This window comes from Lolium rigidum, chromosome 5 (genome assembly GCF_022539505.1).
Source record: "Lolium rigidum isolate FL_2022 chromosome 5, APGP_CSIRO_Lrig_0.1, whole genome shotgun sequence".
In the NCBI taxonomy this organism is placed as follows: domain Eukaryota; kingdom Viridiplantae; phylum Streptophyta; class Magnoliopsida; order Poales; family Poaceae; genus Lolium; species Lolium rigidum.
This window is the reverse complement of record NC_061512.1, coordinates 95158206-95177420: the sequence shown is the minus strand read 5'-3', so window position 1 is coordinate 95177420 and position 19215 is coordinate 95158206. Positions and strand designations below refer to the sequence as shown.

Below are 19215 nucleotides of genomic sequence, written 5' to 3'. Positions count from 1 at the left end.
AGGCTACAGAAGTACAGAAGAGTTCTTTATATTTGTATTCTTGCACAACTCTATTCAGGTATATCTTTCTTTTATTTATTAACTGATTATTTTCCCAGTCCGATTTAATTCGCATGTTGTTATGCACTCTTCCGCAATGACTGGAAATACTTTCACCACATCAATTTGTTCAAATGTATGTTGCAAGGCTCTTACTTTATGTCTACTAAAATGTTCACATATATTTTCTCCAGAAAGAAGACATGGTGCGCACAGTAGCATTCTTCAAACTGATTTTTTTATGGGCAATCTAATCATGTGTGTATATCTTGGTGATGTGGTACTATAATAATATAATAGTACAATCTGAGATCATTTTCACTAAATATACTTGATGAATTTATCATTAAATTTTCTTCAATCCATTAAGTGAGGTGTTCCCGCAGCAACGCGTGGGAAATCATCTAGTTTAGTACTGTTACACCGTCGCTGCGACATGGATAGTGAAGTCGCTCTATTTCTTTCTTATCAAAGGCAGCAGATCGTTGTTGAGTGGAGTGCAAATGTTAAGTGATGCTCTGACATATGCCTGGTGGAGTTGGTTAGTGAGGCCATATACATCGCATTGGTTTGACAGGACACGCCGTTGGTGGTTGCAGACATGGATGGATCAAGTGTCACAATAACTGAAGAGTGAAGAAGAGTCACGTCGCCACAGAACCAGAGTTCCAAACGCATGGCTAATTTCCGTGGTAAACGACGAAGTTTCTGTACACTTTCTACCGGTTTTCCTCCCAGTAAGAAATATTAAGATAATGTTTCATTTCTTCTTCTTGTATGTTCGTGAAGAAACTTTGGGAGCAACCAAATATTCTCTCTTGTGCATACGGGTTATGGACTATGGAGTAATAATGTGATCACGTGTTTCTTCCATGTACTTCTTCCACTAAGACAATGGTCGAGGGTGTTGGCCGCTGCCCACGGCATGGCCTTCTGGGACGCAATGTATGGCATGGTGGATGCAACTTACTTGGCACCTTCATTGAATGCGGCCGGATTCCGCCTTCTACTCACCATCTCCAAGGGTTATGAGGAAAGTGCGCTGGTCTGAGTTGCCTTAGAGTTGTTGTCGTGCTATGGTGATGTCTTTGTTGGACCGTTGCAGAATCTTATAGCTTTGTGCGCCATCTCCTGACCATCCTTGGAAGGAGGTTTGACAAGGCAAGTTGTTATCGTTCTTTGAGGGTGCGTTGTAAGCCTCTTAGCAGGGGGTGTGCGTGGATTGTAGCATTCAATAGCAATGTATCAGCCGTCTTATTCTTACATGAAATATAACGTGTCATCTATACTTTTGAACTTGGGAGCATATGCTCTTTGTTCCTAGAAAACATTTCAAAATGTCAAAACAAAAAATTGGCGCGTATATATCGACATTATATGTATGCACGTCAAGTTCCGTGGAAAATTGTCATTTTTTTTGTTTATGTCATGTAGAGAAAAATAAAGAAATGTCTTTCAAAAAGCGTTTTTAGGCACCAAAATTTATTTATTTTGCACACGACACAAAAATATCGATTTTTCGCAAACGACTTCATGAGCACATATAATTGCGAGCTGTACGAGTCAATTTTTTTGTTCAGACTTTTAAAAATTTAAACTATGTTTAAAAGTTATTTCAAAAATCGGCAGCACATGCTTCCGGGTGTAAGAATGCCTCGTCCGTCTTCTAGGGCATACTTCTTCCAGTGGGCCTACCTAATTTAACCATACAAGGGTATCTAAAGGTATGATTGCTGCACCTCCATGGGGCTCTCACAGCGATTTCAGCTTCTCCACCGTCGGATTTTCTTGTCTGGTCAATCTGGATCGTTGGATGTTGGTTGCTGCTGGTTGGGTGGGCTGCTAGCGAAAACCATGCAACGTCCATATGATACCCGCATGAGGCTGCGTCTGGGCCCGAGCATCGCGCGGACCCGCCTGTCGGTCGCTGCGGGTGTCGATCCTGCTGTGCATGTGCCTCAGAACGAGCAGCGCGCCTGTGCCTCAGAACGAGCAGCGCTCGTTGGTTGGCTCGCGCGCGCGGGTGTTTCAGAGCAGCCCCTTCCAAATATCTCCACTACCGGGGGTAGTTTAGACATTGCGTCGCGCGTCGTTTCGGCCGGAGAGTGCGCTCGCCCCGTTGTCGTCACGGCATTTGTCCACGGCGAAATCTGCCTGGGAGAAAGCTCCCGGCCGGTGAGTGCGCTTCCTCCTTTTAGTGCGCCGGTGCCGGTCCTCCCTTCCCACCCACCTCACTTCCCCCGCGCCGTTCTCGCTTCGCCCACGCTGCCATCTCCTCCTCGTCTCGTCCGCCGGGTCTCCGCGCCGTAGATCGACCGCCCGCCGTCGTCCGTGTCTGCCGCTTGTTCCGCGTCGCCGCCGGCCGCCGGCGTTGCTCCATGGCGGCGTTCTACCGTGAGTTCGGTTGAGGTGAGATCCGTCCCTTCCCCTCTTCTGCGATGCGGCCGATTGATCCGAGATTTGGGCCCCAAATTCTTCTTCCCCGACCGTTCCTCCCCTAATCTCCTATCCTTGCCTTTCTATGTCCGGATCTTACGACGTGTTTCCGTTCGCGCTTTGATTCGTCGTTCTGCAGGGCGTCGTCTTCCTGCGTGGGGTTGCGGCGGCTGCTTCTGCTGGGCTGCTGCTCGATTCTGCTCTTTGGGGCTGTCGGTGAGTGCTCTTCCTTTCATCCTCCTCTCCTCTGTAGTAGTTGTTCCAGCTTCTGGTTCGTAGAGGTAATGATCTGGTTGCTGCTGCTTTCTAATCCAAAAAGGTGACTACCTTTTCTGTACTCTCGTGTCTGGTATAGAAGGACTACAGAAAGAGATTGATGTGATAAAGTGTGCTTCTGTTCTTTACTATTTGTTGTCCTCATCTACTTTTTCATTTGTTTTTGTATGATTGGATAAAGGTTCAGAGCTCATGTTACTTCCAGTACATACGGATCTTGAATAGCCAATACAAAATGTTCAATGAAATAATAAAATGAAACTTGCTGTAGAATGTATGGTTTTGAAACATTGGTCAACTAGACCAAAAAACAAGTGTTGCAGCACCAAATAGTCTGAACTTTTTTTAGCCATGTTCTTGTGAAACCTGAACTAGCTTGTGTACAATAAAAAGTGAGAATGGAATATAGAAGAGTGGCCTTGAACTAAAACAAAAGCAACCTGCACGAGACTTCAAAATCATATATCACAACCAAAAGCTCTAGGTATAAAATCTGAGATGGGGGTTTTGCTTCTGGATTTCCCGCATACTCGATTGATTTCTGTAATAGGACACTATAAAACCAAAAGTGTGAAGGAATTATTCAGAATAAACGAAGGTAAATATTCAGAAAAGGAGAGAGCAGCAAGTAAAGCAAAACCGTAGCATGTCATGTTTGATACTTGTTTTAGACTGTAGGTACGAGATCAAATATATGATACAGTTCAACTTTCATCTTTCATTTTCTCTGTCATGGTGCTCTCATACCTCTCTTTTCAGAAACGAAGTTCACATCATACTGAAAATCACAGTGAGCTGTTCCATGTTCCTTTGTTTGATGCTCGAGTGCATTCTCTGAATTGTAAGAATTACAATACGCCCCCGAGTGCACTTTCTTGTCCGCCAATGGTAATTCATACAAAAGAAATCAAATAGAAGAGCCGATAAATAGGACCAAAAGAAATAGACTCTACTTTCCCTGCCACCATTGTTTTCTTCACTTCTAAAAACTGCAACAAATTTCAGATATGCATCGCCGAAATTCTGCTCGTCCGATAGGAAAGTCACCTAAATTAAAGGCGATAATAGCGGTGTTAGTTAGATTTTGCTAGAACCAGCATATATTTACCGCACTTTACTTTCGAGAAACTGCAACCAACTGTATATGGAATAAGAAAAAAGCATCAAAGATGCATGTTGCTCGCATCCCTATTTTCCTTCTTGTTTCTTCGTTGGTGTGTGCTTCGGGTGATTTGCTGCTCGTGAGCTGTTGTTGGAACTGCATGTGACTTGTTCTTCCTCAGGTACTGATCTCTGCCTGTCTTTTATTAGCGTGTGCTTATCTCTTTTATGTACAATGCATCTCAGGTTTTTTACTGAATTCTACTGCAATGTTCCTGATAAAAGTGTGCCCTCCGGGTTTTCCCTTTGCTTTCGTGTGCGTCTCCTTGCATTCATTTACTTTGTGGCACGGGATGTTCGTCGTCTCGTATTCCCCTCTTCATTTGTTCGAGTTGGTTGCTTGCCACCGTCGGTTATCGTACCATGCCTACCTGCGCGAGGTGGGCAGCGATGGTTCCGTCCTTGAAGGCGTGGAGCTTGAGGCTGCTTGTTGCCCACGAGGGAGCCGCGCCCACCCGTTTCCTGTGCATATTTCTAAGGTTCTCACATTTGTCTTAAGTTATGCTTTTTTAGATAGTCCTTGGCTTCTTTAGTTGCTCCTATAGTACGTATGGCTTCTTGGTTTTTGTACACATGATCCATTATGCTCCGGTTTGCCCGTACCGATATTTTGTTGTGAAAAAGGTTGCCTTCCATTGTCATGCATTGGACGGCCATTTTGCCTTCTTTCTTTCATGTCCTCCTACCTTTTTGGGTAGCTTTCTTTTCTCCGCTATTTTCCCCTGCCTTTCTTCCTGCTTGCTTTACTTTAGCTGATCCATCTTCATCATTGTGTCCGGATGGCGATCAACTTGCTATCCGAGCTCGTCCCGGGAAATCGGGACCTGGTCAATCCATGTGTTCGTATCCCGCCTCCGGCTGCATCGCGGAGCATCGGATGATGGTCCTATCAAACATATGGATGCTTGTGTTCCGGGATGCCGAGGTGCTGCGCGTGGTTTTATTGTTTTGTTTACCTATCTACTTTCTTCATTCTCCTTACCTGCAGCTGCCTTTTACGTTACAGGGAAACCATATTTATGCGGAAATCTCTGGAAATTTGGTCAACCAGTTCGTGGAGAGACTCAAGGAAGGGAAGGTCTATCAGCTCAGGAGGTTTCTGGTCACTAGGATGAAAACCTTGTACAAGACGGTGGAAGCCGACTGCATGATTAGGTTTGGCAGATACACGACCGTCAGGGAGTTGGATGACGATCTCATGAATTACCCCCTGTGTACTTATGCTTTGTCACCGCTTGATGATCTTTCAAATCCAACTGACAACCCGGCATCTTTCACAGGTTATGTTTCTTCTTCTGCTAGATTACATTCCCTTGTCTACCTCGCTCCATTGCTATGTGCCATGCTCCTGTGGGTTCCTGCTTACTCTAGCTCAATGTTTAATTCTGTGCAGATGTGGTTGGTATCATCACCGGAGTTTCTCCGGTTTGTCAGTTCCATAGTGCAAGCCGTTCCACGCCATCTACCAAGAGGGTCATATATTTAAGTGATCTGAGGTAATTTTATTTCCGTAATGCTTTACTGTTACGAGCTTGTCTACTCGGTACTTACCCTTTGTCTCAACCATTCGCTGATCCCCATCTCTGCTTCCAGCGGCCACGAAACCAGCCTGGTTCTTTGGGGAGAGCGAGCAACCGCTTTTGATGGTGAAGAGGTGCTTCAAACTGCTCAGACCAAGCCGGTTGTTGCGATCTTTGTTGGTACTTTGGTTAAACCGTTTGAAGGTTAGGATCTGGTACAAAATTGAAGAAATCCTCCAGTAGGTTTTCATGTGGTTTCTTGCTTAGTCATCTACACCTTCTGTGACTACAGGCCGTAAGGCGCTAAGTGGCGGCGCTCCATGCCGTTGGTATATCAATGAGGACTTACCTGAGATCAATGAAATATGTTCACAGTGAGTGTCTCACCGTGGTAGTTGCTTAGCTATGTTGTTGTTGTTTTTTGCTCTATATTGATAACTGCTGAATTGTTCTCCCTTTTGGCTTGTAGGTTATAGGATAGACTTCCTGCCGTCCGTAGTGTTTCTCTTCCAGGACAAACCGCTGCTGAAATTAGCGCGCAGGTTGACCTCGAGACAAAGACTGTCAAAGAGCTGGTTACACTAGATATTTGGAGCCACAAGGTCAGCGTTTACGATGATATGTTGTACTTCTTGCATTTACTCATTAATGGTTGTGCTTACCACTGCATTTCCTTTCAGAAAACCAAATTCTTCTGCACCGTTGTGATCTCAAAGCTCAGCCTTGGGGAACGTTGGTGGTTCCATGCATGTGAAACCTGCGGTAAAGGAACACTGCCTTATGGTGCTGCATATAGATGTTCTGACAGGAACTGTGGTGGCACTCAGGGATCGCCTAGGTACTTACCTAACTTTCTATGCTGCTTTCTTTCATGTGGCTTCTCTACTGTTTCCTTTGCTAACTTACTTTGTTTCCTCAGGTACCGGCTCTGTTATATCGCTTCTGATGGTACTGAAGACTTTGAGTTGGTGTTCTTTGAGAAGGCTGCCAGGGAGCTGATTGGCAAAACAGCTCTGGGCATTATCCGTTCCAAGGTTCCTGCTGGTATGTCTGTGGATGATGCCATCCAGTTTGCACGCACGGACCAAACAACTCCCAGGGAGTTTGCTTCCGTCGTCTCGAAGAAATTCCGCTTTGTTGTTTCTGTGACGACCAAGAGCTTCGACGCAGATTCTCCTGACAAGCCATCCTATCAGGTTCATAGGATCGAGCTGCAGCATGGGAAACAACCTCGTTCTGGTGCTCTTGGTCGTAGGCCTGGTTTGGCTCTAGCTGCACCCAGCACCTCTGGTACTAGCGGTGGGTTAAGTCCCGCTGGTGAGTCTTTAGCTCAGACTCTCCTATCTGCTGAAGGCACCCCTGCAACCACCGCCACTGATGTTTTCAATGCTCCGGCTTCTTCTAATATGTCTGCTTCTACTGTAAGTACTTGGTTTCGGCTGCCCCCTGTGCTAATTATTTTGTAGTTACCATTACCAAGTTCATGCAAATTAGCTTTGTTTTATTAAATTGTCTACGTATGCTACAGGCTATAGTTCATCTCTTATAATTTGATACATCATTTGGCCTCCTTATTATTATCTAAGAGTCCTTGTTCCTATTTTCCTGAGCAACTTGCTTACATTGCTTTGCTGTACACCTTACTCATTATCTCTGGTTAGACTACTTTCTTTAGATACGTCTCTTGATTCTTATGTTGTGCTACGTGAATAGGTTGCCTCTGAAATGGTACTCCCACAGACACCGCCGTCGGTCACGAAACCTTCTGAACCTAGATGCATGCACCAATTTCATGTGTTACTTTTATTACATGCATGATTACTTTGATTCAGTCATTAATATCTTCTTCTATGCTATGCAGCCATGGCAAGGATGACATCCGCTTAGAAGTCAGGAGGGCCCTGTTCACAGAACCGTCGCCTCCGCACCCCGTCGAAGAGCTGGATCCTGTAATTCAGTCTACAGAGGTGTAGTTCTCTATGCTTTGACGATGCGTTTTCTTCTTTTGCCACTGCCTACCTTTTTCTTACAGTCCCCCCCCCCCTATGTTAGCTTGGTTTGTCTGCATCTGATGCTCCAGAATCACCATATGCCCCATCCGCTACTCCTTCAGTCGAGAAGCCATCTACCAAGTTAGTCTTTTTTCCTTCATCAGTGTTTGATGTTGACATTCTAATTTAATTCTAATAGGGGTTACCTAAAATTGTGTGCTTGTTCAGTGAGACTGTTTCTGTTTACATTGCCTAGGACACATTTAATTCCCTGACCGCAATTACATTTCCTACATTAGTCTTCCTGATTTGTTTCTGTAGCCACATAGGTGTCATATGAATCTCTGTGACTTCTAACTTGCTGGTTACGTAGATCCTTGTTCTCATAAAGTTACGCATTCTGATTTCTTTGTATTACTTGGTCAATCTTTCCTTTCATAGCTTTGTGCAATACGTTTTCCTAACCTGTGGTCATTAAGATTTATTTCAAATTTTCCATTAGGCGCAGGGCGCCACGGGCTCAGCCGGATGGACCAGCTAAGAAAAAGAAGCCCTGAGCTAGAAACAGGTGCACTAATTCTTTGAATTGCTATGCATGTGTTCCTTTGGCTGGTTTGTGTAGAAAGAGGACCTGGAATGTTACTGTTGCTTGCAAATTGTGTAGCTTCGTTGCATGCAGTACAGAATTTAGACAACAAATTAGTTCACTAAGAGATAGATTGATAGTTTGTTATATACTCATTTGTGATCCTTGCCGTATAGCTGTTCCAACCTGTAATTTACCGTTTATTTCCTCGTGATTCCATTTTCAGGAGTGCTGCCTCTATATGATGGCGGCTGTTCGTAGCTGTTTGCTCCCCGTTGTCTATCTACCGGGGGATTTGAGGGCTATATTCCTCCCTTTTGTAATGGTCATGTATACATGAATCAGTTACCTGATGCAACTGTCCAGTGACATTAGATCCATGCAACTGCTTTTGGTTCGTTGCTACCTACTTAGTTAGGTAGTTTATTTCACCGTGTGGTATGTTCAGTCAGGAGAGAAACCTATGTGGATTCCTGGTTTACCATCCTACTCTTATTATTAGTTCTAAGTGTGTGCTTCGCCGTAGGCTGCATGCCTATGTCAGCAGCAAGACTGTAAGTTCCTGGACCACTATGTCTCTCTTATGATCGTATCTGTGTCTATGAAAAAAAGACCTTGTCTATGCCTGCTTCTGCTATGTTTTTTATGCTTGTGATTCGCGGTTCCTACCTTCATGAAGTTGTTCTTACATTACCTAAAGAAATGGGCATTTTACGGGAGATGAAACCTGATTACAATCTTACTTATTTTTCTTAGGTAAGTACCATTTTAAGTATTGTTGCTACATTTACTTTTGAAATGTTTGGGGTACATTTTCATTACCTATTTATCAAACTGTATGCAAATATTGTGTGAAGACTGAAGCATGCAGCTTACATAATTCTGTAAAATTGCATGATAATACTTAGGGGATTAGCTTGGCCATACGATGTTAGGTCCATCGATAGAATGATATCAATTGAAAATCAAAACTAGAAAAACATACATTGTAACTCACTCTGGCTGATGATGTGCAAATTAACATGCTAGAGATTAATTTTATACTGAATTACAATGACATTTTAGTTTTCTAAGTCAAGAAGTTAGCTCTGACCATGACTGGTTGTTTAATCATACATGAGAGCATCTTCGCCTGACTCCCCTATATGGGCTCCGACGCACTCTCGTTTGGGGGCTCCGGCGCACCAGTTGGGGGCACCGGCGCTGTAAGCAAAATAGGGGTTGGACGCTTCCCAATTGCAGCCCCTATACCAAAAAAATTTGAAAATTTCAAACATAAACAAATTCGCCAAAAAACTCAATTCCTCCATAGTTTACCCATATATGGCCGATATTTGTACAAATTTTAAAACATAAACTTTAAAAAAATTCTAACTCGCCAAACGTCGCTACGCCTCCCACCCAAGTTGGTGCATGGACCGGCGCCTTCGTTGCCGTCGAGGACGATGACGAGACCGAGGTGTCCGCGCCGCTCTTCCTCCTCAACGCTTCCTAACACATTGTTTTTCGTCCTTATTGAGATATGCTGATTAATTTTATTCATCTTCCTTTCTTTCTAGGTCATGTTTTCCATGTTACAATTCCTTTGGTTCGTACCGGTGAAGCCAATGAACAACCACTTGACCTAATGGATAACATAGTTCGCAAGGAAACACCAGCTATCCCACAAACGCCACCCGAACATCTGCCTATGCTAAGTGATAAAAAGTGGGTACTTCTTCGCCAATCACTTTTGCATTTATTCAACATGACTTGACAAAAGATATACTTACAGATATGAAACAAGCCCTGTGAAAGATGTGACTGATGCTTGCTTGACATCAGGTTGGACCTAACGTTCATTGTTACATGAATTGCTTTTCAGGGAAGTTGCCTAATAGGTGACATGGCTCACCGATAGTTGTTTTCTTTCTATTATCTACGTGCCGTCGAATCTTAGGGTTATCCTTCTCTCTTTTGCTATGGTATTTTACCTAACATGTATTACTTGATCTGACATTCTTACCATCTGCTCCATTTACCTCCTATGTAATTCGTGCTTCTCCCTTCTTTTTGTCCTTTCCAGCAAACCTCATGAAGAACCTTCTTACATACTTTCGCTATAGCGGTACAATCTGGTTTGGATGTTGGATGCGTACTCTCCAACGTTCTTTTGCTCTTCGTGTGGCTTGACTTCATCAAGGCTACTTCTCTGCCGCCCAGCTCCGGATTACTTTTGCAAGTTTGCCCTATTTACCGTGAATGCTATTCGCGTGTCATCCAGCCGTTCTATCCAATTTAGTTGCTTAAGGTATCCTGTTCATAGGACTTGCCTCTGTTTCTCTGGGATGTACATACAGATCCTGTTAACCATGTTATCTAATAAATTTAAGCACTATTAGTACTGGACTGCACATTACCTACTTTTATGTATCTATGTTACCGCTGTTATTTCTTCTGTTGAATTCTACCTGGAGCATACCAAGAAACTCCTTCTGAACTTAGTTGGACAGGGTTGCTGTAAAACCTTATTTCTATTGTTCTTATATAAATGTAAATCTATACGATTTTCACGGGATCGTGCGCCAAGGCGCAGTTCTGATTGATGTGTTTCATTTTAGTCTGTGGAGTTTCATAGGAGAAGAAAGTTTAGCTTGCTTTTCAACATCAAAGAACGGCCGCAAGACAATGTTCAATTGCCTTTTCTGTAGGGGGTTATCATTTTTGAAAGAAACAAATTTTTCACGTGATTATTTGTTATGCAACGGCCATCTTCACAATACGGATGTCACTTCTCATATAGATTCCTTTTTCGGTTCTTTTTTTTCGAGTACGGCCGGCTCCATGCTCTAGCAGGTGCAGCCTGTAGGTAACATCTCCCTTTTCATATAGATTCCCTCTTCGGTTCTTTTGTTGATACCTTAATTTGTTATTTTGCTCAAGTGCCTAGTGTGTGCTTGGAAGTTTGCACTGGGAAGAGATCAATGGCGGCAAGGGGTAGCAGCGGTAGGTTGGCCCGGTCAGGAATTAAGAGTGTTGGCTGAGATATTATATGGTAAGTTGATTATTAACTTAGTTGTTGTTTTGTAATATGATAACAAGATGCTCCTGGTTATTTGCTTCACTTTCATGGTCATCTTACCCTAGCAAGTTATGTTACCAGAAAATATTGTAAACTTACCTCCTAGCTAGCTTACATGGCATGCAAGTTCTTTTGCATCAATCTTACGTCCTAGCTAGGTTGCAGCTCAACACCAACCTACATCAGCAAGGTGATCCCTCCACTGTGCTGTTTTTTCTTCACATCTTGCAGCAACAAGGTGATTGATTGTCCATGAAGCTGTCCTCAATTTGTACATGTTCTAACACTAAACCATCGTGCACGGTTTGGTCACTTTTATGCATGGTTTGTAGATTTTACTCTAGATTTTTGTTGTACGCAAGTCACCATATGGAGAGCTTTTAGGTAATTTTACTTTGTTCTATGTATTGAGTTTGTTGCATGACTAGGATATGTACAGCTTGGAAGGTAAAAAATAGTACCTACCACTTTGATATGTACAGCGAGGCTGGGAGGCCCGTTCAATGATCTCGATTTTCAGGGTGCTATTAAATTTTTATTGTATTTGTGCCAATTCTTTTAGTCTAAAAGAAACATACTTGTGTTCGATGATGCCCGATTTTGTGCATAAGCATTTTTGGGTGGAGAATGTTACCCTTAATTGGTGAAAAGATCTATATCTTTTTCTCCAATTGTTATCATGTGCTTGATTGTGATTGTAGTTCAATAATTTCAATGGAACTTTAAGTCGGTGGTCTTGATGGCTGGCTAATTTTGTTGATAACATGGTGAGTTTCTTCTACTTTCTCAGGAATCTTTTGTGATATATGATTTTGAAGTCTCGTGTAGGTTGTTTTAGTTTTAGTTGAAGGCCGCTCTTTTATATTCCGTTCTCACTTTTTATTATCGATCAGCTCAAAACAAAAAAAGATTCCATGTGAAATGAGGATAGAACTGAATAACGCGGAACTTCTGAAATACAATATGAGTTTTTTTTTGGGTATATATTTATTTCTTGAAAAGATGCTATCCACACATGCTCTTCCTATTTGTATCTATTTTCTCTAAATAAATTGTTCATGACCTTTGTATCTTGCATGTACTGTGAATAAAAGAGTAGTTCCTTTTATATACACTAGTACAAATGCCCGTGCGTTGCCACGGGTCCTCAAATTATACTTCTCAATGTACATATATAATTCAAATCTCAAATATGAAAATTTAAAATAACTATACCCGAATCTGGAATGCGAATGAAAGTTAGGTTCGGAACCATGGTTATGGATCGTGTTTGGGTATCAAAATGATTTGAGAACTATACCTGAATCTAAAATGCAAATGAACCTTATTAGCCAGCCTGGAAACAAGGTAGAGATAAAACATGAGAGGGCGGTGCAGCTGATAGTAGGCGATTGAAATTGCATCTAATTTAACTTCTCTTCAACTAAGTGGCGTAAAAATAACTTTGTTCTAATACTCTTTGTAAATATTATTATATGAATGCCGATAGAACCCAGTGACATTAATTTGTTTATTGTCAAAATTCATTGTAAGAAAATATCTTAATACTTTTGAAAAAAAATTAGTTTTATTTTCTGTCTACGTGAATGTGAATTATATTTACACATGCGTGCTTTCAATTTTTCAACACAATATAGTTAATGTGGATGTGAAAAACAAAAATCACACCATAATCAGGCTAAATTATTTTCAGTCCACAGCCCATCTACAGATTAAAGCCCATCGCACTCTCTCCCACTCTCTCTATTCCCCACCCATAAAAAACTCTATCTATTCCCCAATGTCTAGCTCGCTGACCATCTCTTCTCCACCGCCGGCAACATGGCTGTCCACTCCCCTCCCTCTCCTAACTCCGCAGCGGAGGTTCCCATCAAAAGCGCGACCACCTCACGTTCCCCTCCCAGCCATTGCTCTGCTCACTCCCCCTCCTCAAGCACCTACGGTTGCTCGTCACGAGGCGGTTACCTCTTCCCACATCGAAGTTCCCGTTGTTTTCCGTCGCGTCCCTAAGCAGGCGAGTGTCGGTCATATGGCGGCGATCCAGCCACCATCGTGGGATCCAACGAGCTGCTTGCCCCAAGGAAATCATATGCTGAACAGTAAATGAATTATTTTGGACACAATGCCCATTTTTCCTAATTTTTTACAGGTTATAAGTCATGAACATTTTCTTATATCTTAAGTAGTTGTAAAAGATTAGCACTTAGCAGTTGCTTATATCTTTCTATGAAAGCAAAAGCAAGTGTCATATGGAACTTTCAAGTCTAAATGGTAGCGTAAACTGCAGTACTATAACATGTATATATTTCAACATTCTCATGCCTATGAGGTAAGAACATACAATTACTGTCAAGGATCACTTCATATGGTCTTATAATACGATTGACCCATATGACCATAAATTTCCTAGATTGAGCTTTCAGTAGCGAATCATGCCAGCGTGGTCACAGGAATTGTTCCCAAGCCACTGTGTCCTATCCAGCATGACCCAACCTTCCTCAGGTGTCTTCTGAGCCTTGGCAATTAAAGCATATATCCTCACCTTGTACTTTTGATAATCTCTTTGCGTGAAACACAATGCTTATTTATATAACCAAGAGCAAAACCTAAGTTGTCAAAATAAGGGCGTAGTCAAACTATGCAATAGAAATCGACCTTCATAGATCTACACTCCTTGACGAAAGACGGATGTATTTTGTCCTTCAAGTAGTCAATCTTCTGCGAGAAGTAGAACTCGGGGGTTCGTGGCTCAGTGGCATACGTCTTGCAAAATGGAACCCATCTCCTTGCAAATTACGAGCATGTTCTAATATTAGCACTACTCCTAATCCTAGGGTAAAAATATCATTCTTGGACATTGTTCTACTTTAGATGGAGTAGATATAATAAGATCTTTGGGAAATCCCAATTATACAATAATAATTCAAAGGTATAGGATACTCACAACACATTTGTATTTACTCATAAGCTCTTGTGCCTTGGGAGTCTCTGCTTCGTATCCATTTCAGACAGGAGGCAATACTATATGCCACTACTTTAGTTTCCATAATTTTCGGAATTTTGGAATTGGTTCCCCAATTGCATCTACGGAACAGATGGCCACATCAGAACATATATGAATATTGTTTTAGAAGTTGCAGCTAATGTACTATAACTCCAAGAAAAAGGGGGATTAGTTGGATCATTGCATTGAGGTTCATTTTGGTAAATTTTCCAACAGTAAACTCTAGGCCAACCAATATGGGAGATAGCTTCGAATGTGCGTGCCACTATTCTCTTACCCGAATGATGAGAAAAGTACACTTTAAACATCAAATAAGCTGGTGCAAATACAAACCAAGCTAGCTATGGGCCATAGCTTAACATGTAAAAGAAAAATACAACATGCCAACAGTATATCCAAACCAATCAAGGTAATGGTCTTCAAAAAACATCAAGCAAAGTGCTTTTTGAAAACAATATGCAAACAGTATACGCACCAGGAATTTCTCATGCCAATGCATTGCCTGTGTCTGTTTTCACAAGCTCGTCGACGACCCCATTAATCTCCAAAGCTAAGTGCTTTTTGCTGCTACTATTTAACCCAATCAAGGTCCCTAACCTGCTAATCGACATGGTCAAGATGTCGACGGCAGTAGCGAAGTGAACACCCAGACATGCAACCCTTCCTCCATGCAGTTGGCGCGAGATCTAGTGCCAACACCCATGCAATCATAAGCTCTTGTCTAAATTTAGCTAACGCAAACTTCCAATCACCCGGGCGCTTTCAGGACAAAAAGAAATGAAATGTTAGCTGCATATCGAAATTAGTGTCAGATTAGAGAATCAGATTTCATTGTTGCAGTATGAGTTCCTATCTCTTGTTCACATGCCTAAAACAGCCTCTTTATTAGTCAACATGAATGTGCAGGTTAGTTCCATACAACATCCCGTTGTACTAAACAGAAGGACCTCAATATAGAATCTGTGACTGTATCCATGCAATCTAGCTACATGAAAATGAACAACTATCTGTAGCAGCAATAAAACAACGAATCAGATTATCTCGTACAGTAGATGAGAGTAACACGCAAGCATAGACCCTTAGAGTAAGAGAGTTTTTATCCTCCTAAAAATAAAAAGAGCGAATTTTATTTTTTACCCTATAGTTGCACATTTGTGACACATATTACCCCATTTAGCGTAACTTTTACAAAAATAATCCATCTAGGAGTTTTTAAACATGGTTTTACCACAATTTAGCATTTTGTTTGTTTTTGTTAGATAGGACCGGCGTATTTCGCCGATGTGGTGCGACAAAGTGTAAATATCGGAGGCCCTCATCTACGATTATGTCCAGATTTCTCTTATCCAATTGTTTCATTCCTCGTCCCCATACTGATATTTTTGAAAGTAGGTAATCACCTAATCGCTTGCCCAATGAATACGCACCAGAAATCGAGGGTCCAAATATTCTAAAATGCATAATCTAGATGATTGTTTATTCAATGGGGCAATTAGTGTCACAATACGGGGTAAAAAGTGGAATTCACTCAAATAAAAATTAACACACACGCAACCACCCATGTATCACTTGTTATCTCATCTGTAAATCACATCTTCTATATCACTGCCGCACAAGAAGATAGGTTTATTTTCACCCTCCGGTGTTATCTGTTACAGTCCACATTGATTCGACCTTTAGTAGCGGGCTTGAAGCAAAAAAAAGATGCATCTTCTAGTAATAAGCAATGATAATTATCTGTATTGTCTTCATTTTGTGACACCCAAACCGAATATGTGTAGCACCAGAAGGTATAGGAAGGGTTGGCAGATAAACAATTTCTGCATGCATGTGGTTGATCAGTAAACAACTATGGCATGCTTGCTGATAATTGAATTGTCTACAGACAATAAAATCCATCCCCTATGAACTACTCCTGTTGCAACAACAAAGGAATCACTATCAATCAACTGCCAGCAACTTCAGGGAGAATTGAACAGGCATATCGTCTTCAACATGTTGACTAAATCATATTTTCTTCCAAGAGAATGGAACACAATTTCCATACAATGAAATCAATCAAGCACCTCCCCAAAGAAGATGCATCAAGAGAGCATTGGTGTACTCACCATCTTGAGCACGAGGCAACGCTTGTCGATCTGCAGGTCCCTGAGAGCTTAAACGCCACCAAGTCACTAATGCTGGCGAGGCACGCCATCATGATCATCTGCACAAGAGAAACCCATGTGAAAATCCACCAAAACCAATCGATCTGGGCAAGAGAAAGCGACCAAGAATTTGCTGCGTAGAGGGTGTACACGGATACGGAGGAGGTAATGGTTCCACGCCCTGCAAGGGAATGAATCCCATTCTTCCTCCACCTCCTCTTGCCATGGTAGACGACGTCTGGCTCCGAGCTGCATCGATGTAGGCTAGCCCCTACTCTAGCTCCCCTGCCATCTCCGCCTTCCATTTCCTCCCCACCAATATCCCCTCTCCCGAACCCCGCCGATGCGATCCAATCCGGTCGGACTCCTGTTCCGAAAATGGAGGCTGGTTGGAGGATTTGAACGGGGGAATCACCAAATGGACAACCGAATAAAAAAGATCTGGAGGGCTAGGGTTTATACCTCAGATTTTGAACAAGACCACCAAGTTTGAAGATGAAACCTTCAGCCGTGAAGGTCCTGGTCGCCCTCCCAGTGTCCTTGCCCATGGGGTGTGAAGGGATCCTTTGAAGATGAAACCTTTAGGCAAGATCATGTTCGCCCTACCCGTGTCCTTGCCCAAGCGATGTGAAGGGACGCGTCGCAGGTGGAAAACTGGAATAGGGGATTTCGTGTAACGGAGGTTCTGTTCCATCGTCAGGATGAGGGCGGAAGCTCCGGTGGCCTAAAATCAAGGGGGATGGCGGCGTATCCGATGGGCGTTGTTTCGTTCAGGGGAGGGGTGTCGTTTGGTCCTCCTCGCTTCAGAACGAAGGGGTACGCGGGGTGAAGTTGGACGACCAAAAGGACGACGAAATAGGGGGAGAAGGGGGAACACGTTCCTTCTTTTTAAGTAGTAGAGATAGAGATATAACGAGAGTTCCTTGTACCTTTTATCAAGTTTCCTTCGTAGTCTCGAGTAGGTGACGGTTCCTGAGGTTTTCCTTGGCTACAACTCATATTGTGTGCCGTCAGCAGTTAGGGTTTGATCGAGTGACCAACCTTAAAGTGTGATGGTTGTTTGATTTTTACTGTGGTGTATATACGTGATGACATTTCTGTCACTATGTACTTTACAGTCTTATCTACATGCTCTCATTTTTTTTAATCAGTCCACTTGTCTAGTTAATATTTGCATGGTCAACTCCTTTAATATATTTTAGAAATAGCTGAGATTTTGGTGTCAACTCTACTTGGTCTACTGTACTCCTGTAGTCCTGTAGTTATTGATTTCAAGCAATTAGTTGATCAGACAATGCAAGTACACTGTGCTATGCACAGTACCTGTTGCTAACTGAGTTTAATAGCCTCAGATCGAAAATTGGTCTACTGTACTCCTGTAGTTATTGATTTCAGGCAATTAGTTGATCGGACAATGCAAGTACACTGTGCTATGCACGATGCACATTGCTAACTGAGTTTAGTACCTGTTGCCAATAAGGTCACTTGCTGTTAATTAATACTCCCTGTTACGCTACTTCTCACATCTCAAGCTGTTTAATGTGCTCTACTGCGTTCTGCTGCCAGGGTTACGGAGAAGGAGAAAAATCCACCATATCGCCGGCTTCCTCCAAGTATTCAGATCACTGCTGCTATTCATGTGTCTGTATTGAATGGTGTATCCACTGTCCACTGTCCACATGTAGTTTACTTATTGGTCCTATTTAGTGCATGACAAGTGACCTCACGATCTCATTTTAATAGAGGCTGGTTATTTAATTTCTAATTTTATATAGCAAAGTGTATTTGTTTCTACCTTGCTTATTTTGAGAGCGAGCATCAGTTTTAAATTGGTATTATTTCGACCATTTGATAGTGATAGCCAGCTCCTAGGGTAGATGCAGAAATGACTCATGCTAGGTTTAAACGATTCTCTCAACTTTGTTTTCTCTAAAACTAGCTAACTCGTGGTTTGGCTCATATTTCTCATATTTGGTTCCCTTTTTTTACTTACAATCATGTAGCCTTCTAGATCCTGTAGTAGTTTTGCACACGGTTTTCTAATGTAGTTGTTGTGACTTATTGATGCACCCAAAAGTGTCCACGGACGAATGGACTATTATTTTCTATTGTATCCTTTCTCTGTGATGTGAATGAGGAAAGGGGAGCTATTATTTCAAATATCATTTTTAATCAGGTGTTCATAGACGATTGCTCATGATCCTCTCGGATTATGGGCATATGAACACACACGGTTTCGATTATACTGTCGTCACACAATGGCGGTGGGCGGTGTCATGTTGATGTGAGACTTTGAGAGAGGTGAGGAACTAAATAAATGAAGAGACTTTCGAGAGGAGATGAATAAATTGTGGTTAGTGTATATGCGCAGTGACAATATTTATAGACTATTTTGATCAGGACGGCGAGGGAACAAAAGGAGCCTGCTTATATGCGCTCGGAATTATTTTTCACAAGATGATTTTCAGAGCACCTCAAAATTGGGCTATGTGTGTAACCATCTCAGTGTGCTGTTTTGTGCATTCTAGGTGTATTGCTACAATATTCAAGGTGAGGTCACTGACTGGCCAAACAAAAAGAGATGAGTTTGTTCTATTCAAGTTTATTGTGCATTCTATTTTGGCGAAACAGTTACTAGACTTTATTCCTGAAACTGAAGTAATAAAGTATATTATTACGGTGGATTCTGTGACCACTTGACTTGGTTTTCTATTTACAATTATTTACCTTGGTGCAAAATTCGTAGTGACCTTATTATTCGATGAAATACGACCAAGAGCAGAGGGGCGAATTCAATGCCCACTCTCATATAACGAAACACAAGTGCTGGGTGTTCTTTGATTGCTTATTAGGTAAGATATTGTCGTTGGTGCATACGTTAACCAAGCACACCATATTCAAGCTTCGCACCTCCATATTTAGACCTGATATCAAGATTACTTGATCTGATTTTATTGCTTTTCTCTAGCACACATGATAATCTACCACTTAGAC

At 42.1% G+C, this 19215-nt stretch overlaps 1 long non-coding RNA gene across 1 annotated transcript; it reads left to right on the top strand.

Moving 5' to 3' along the window:
• Positions 1 to 9542: 9542 nt before the first annotated feature.
• Positions 9543 to 10402, top strand: LOC124651299. The gene is made up of 3 exons (XR_006987350.1): positions 9543 to 9716; positions 9784 to 9852; positions 10075 to 10402. It is a non-coding gene; the product is annotated as an uncharacterized LOC124651299 (long non-coding RNA).
• Positions 10403 to 19215: the final 8813 nt, after the last annotated feature.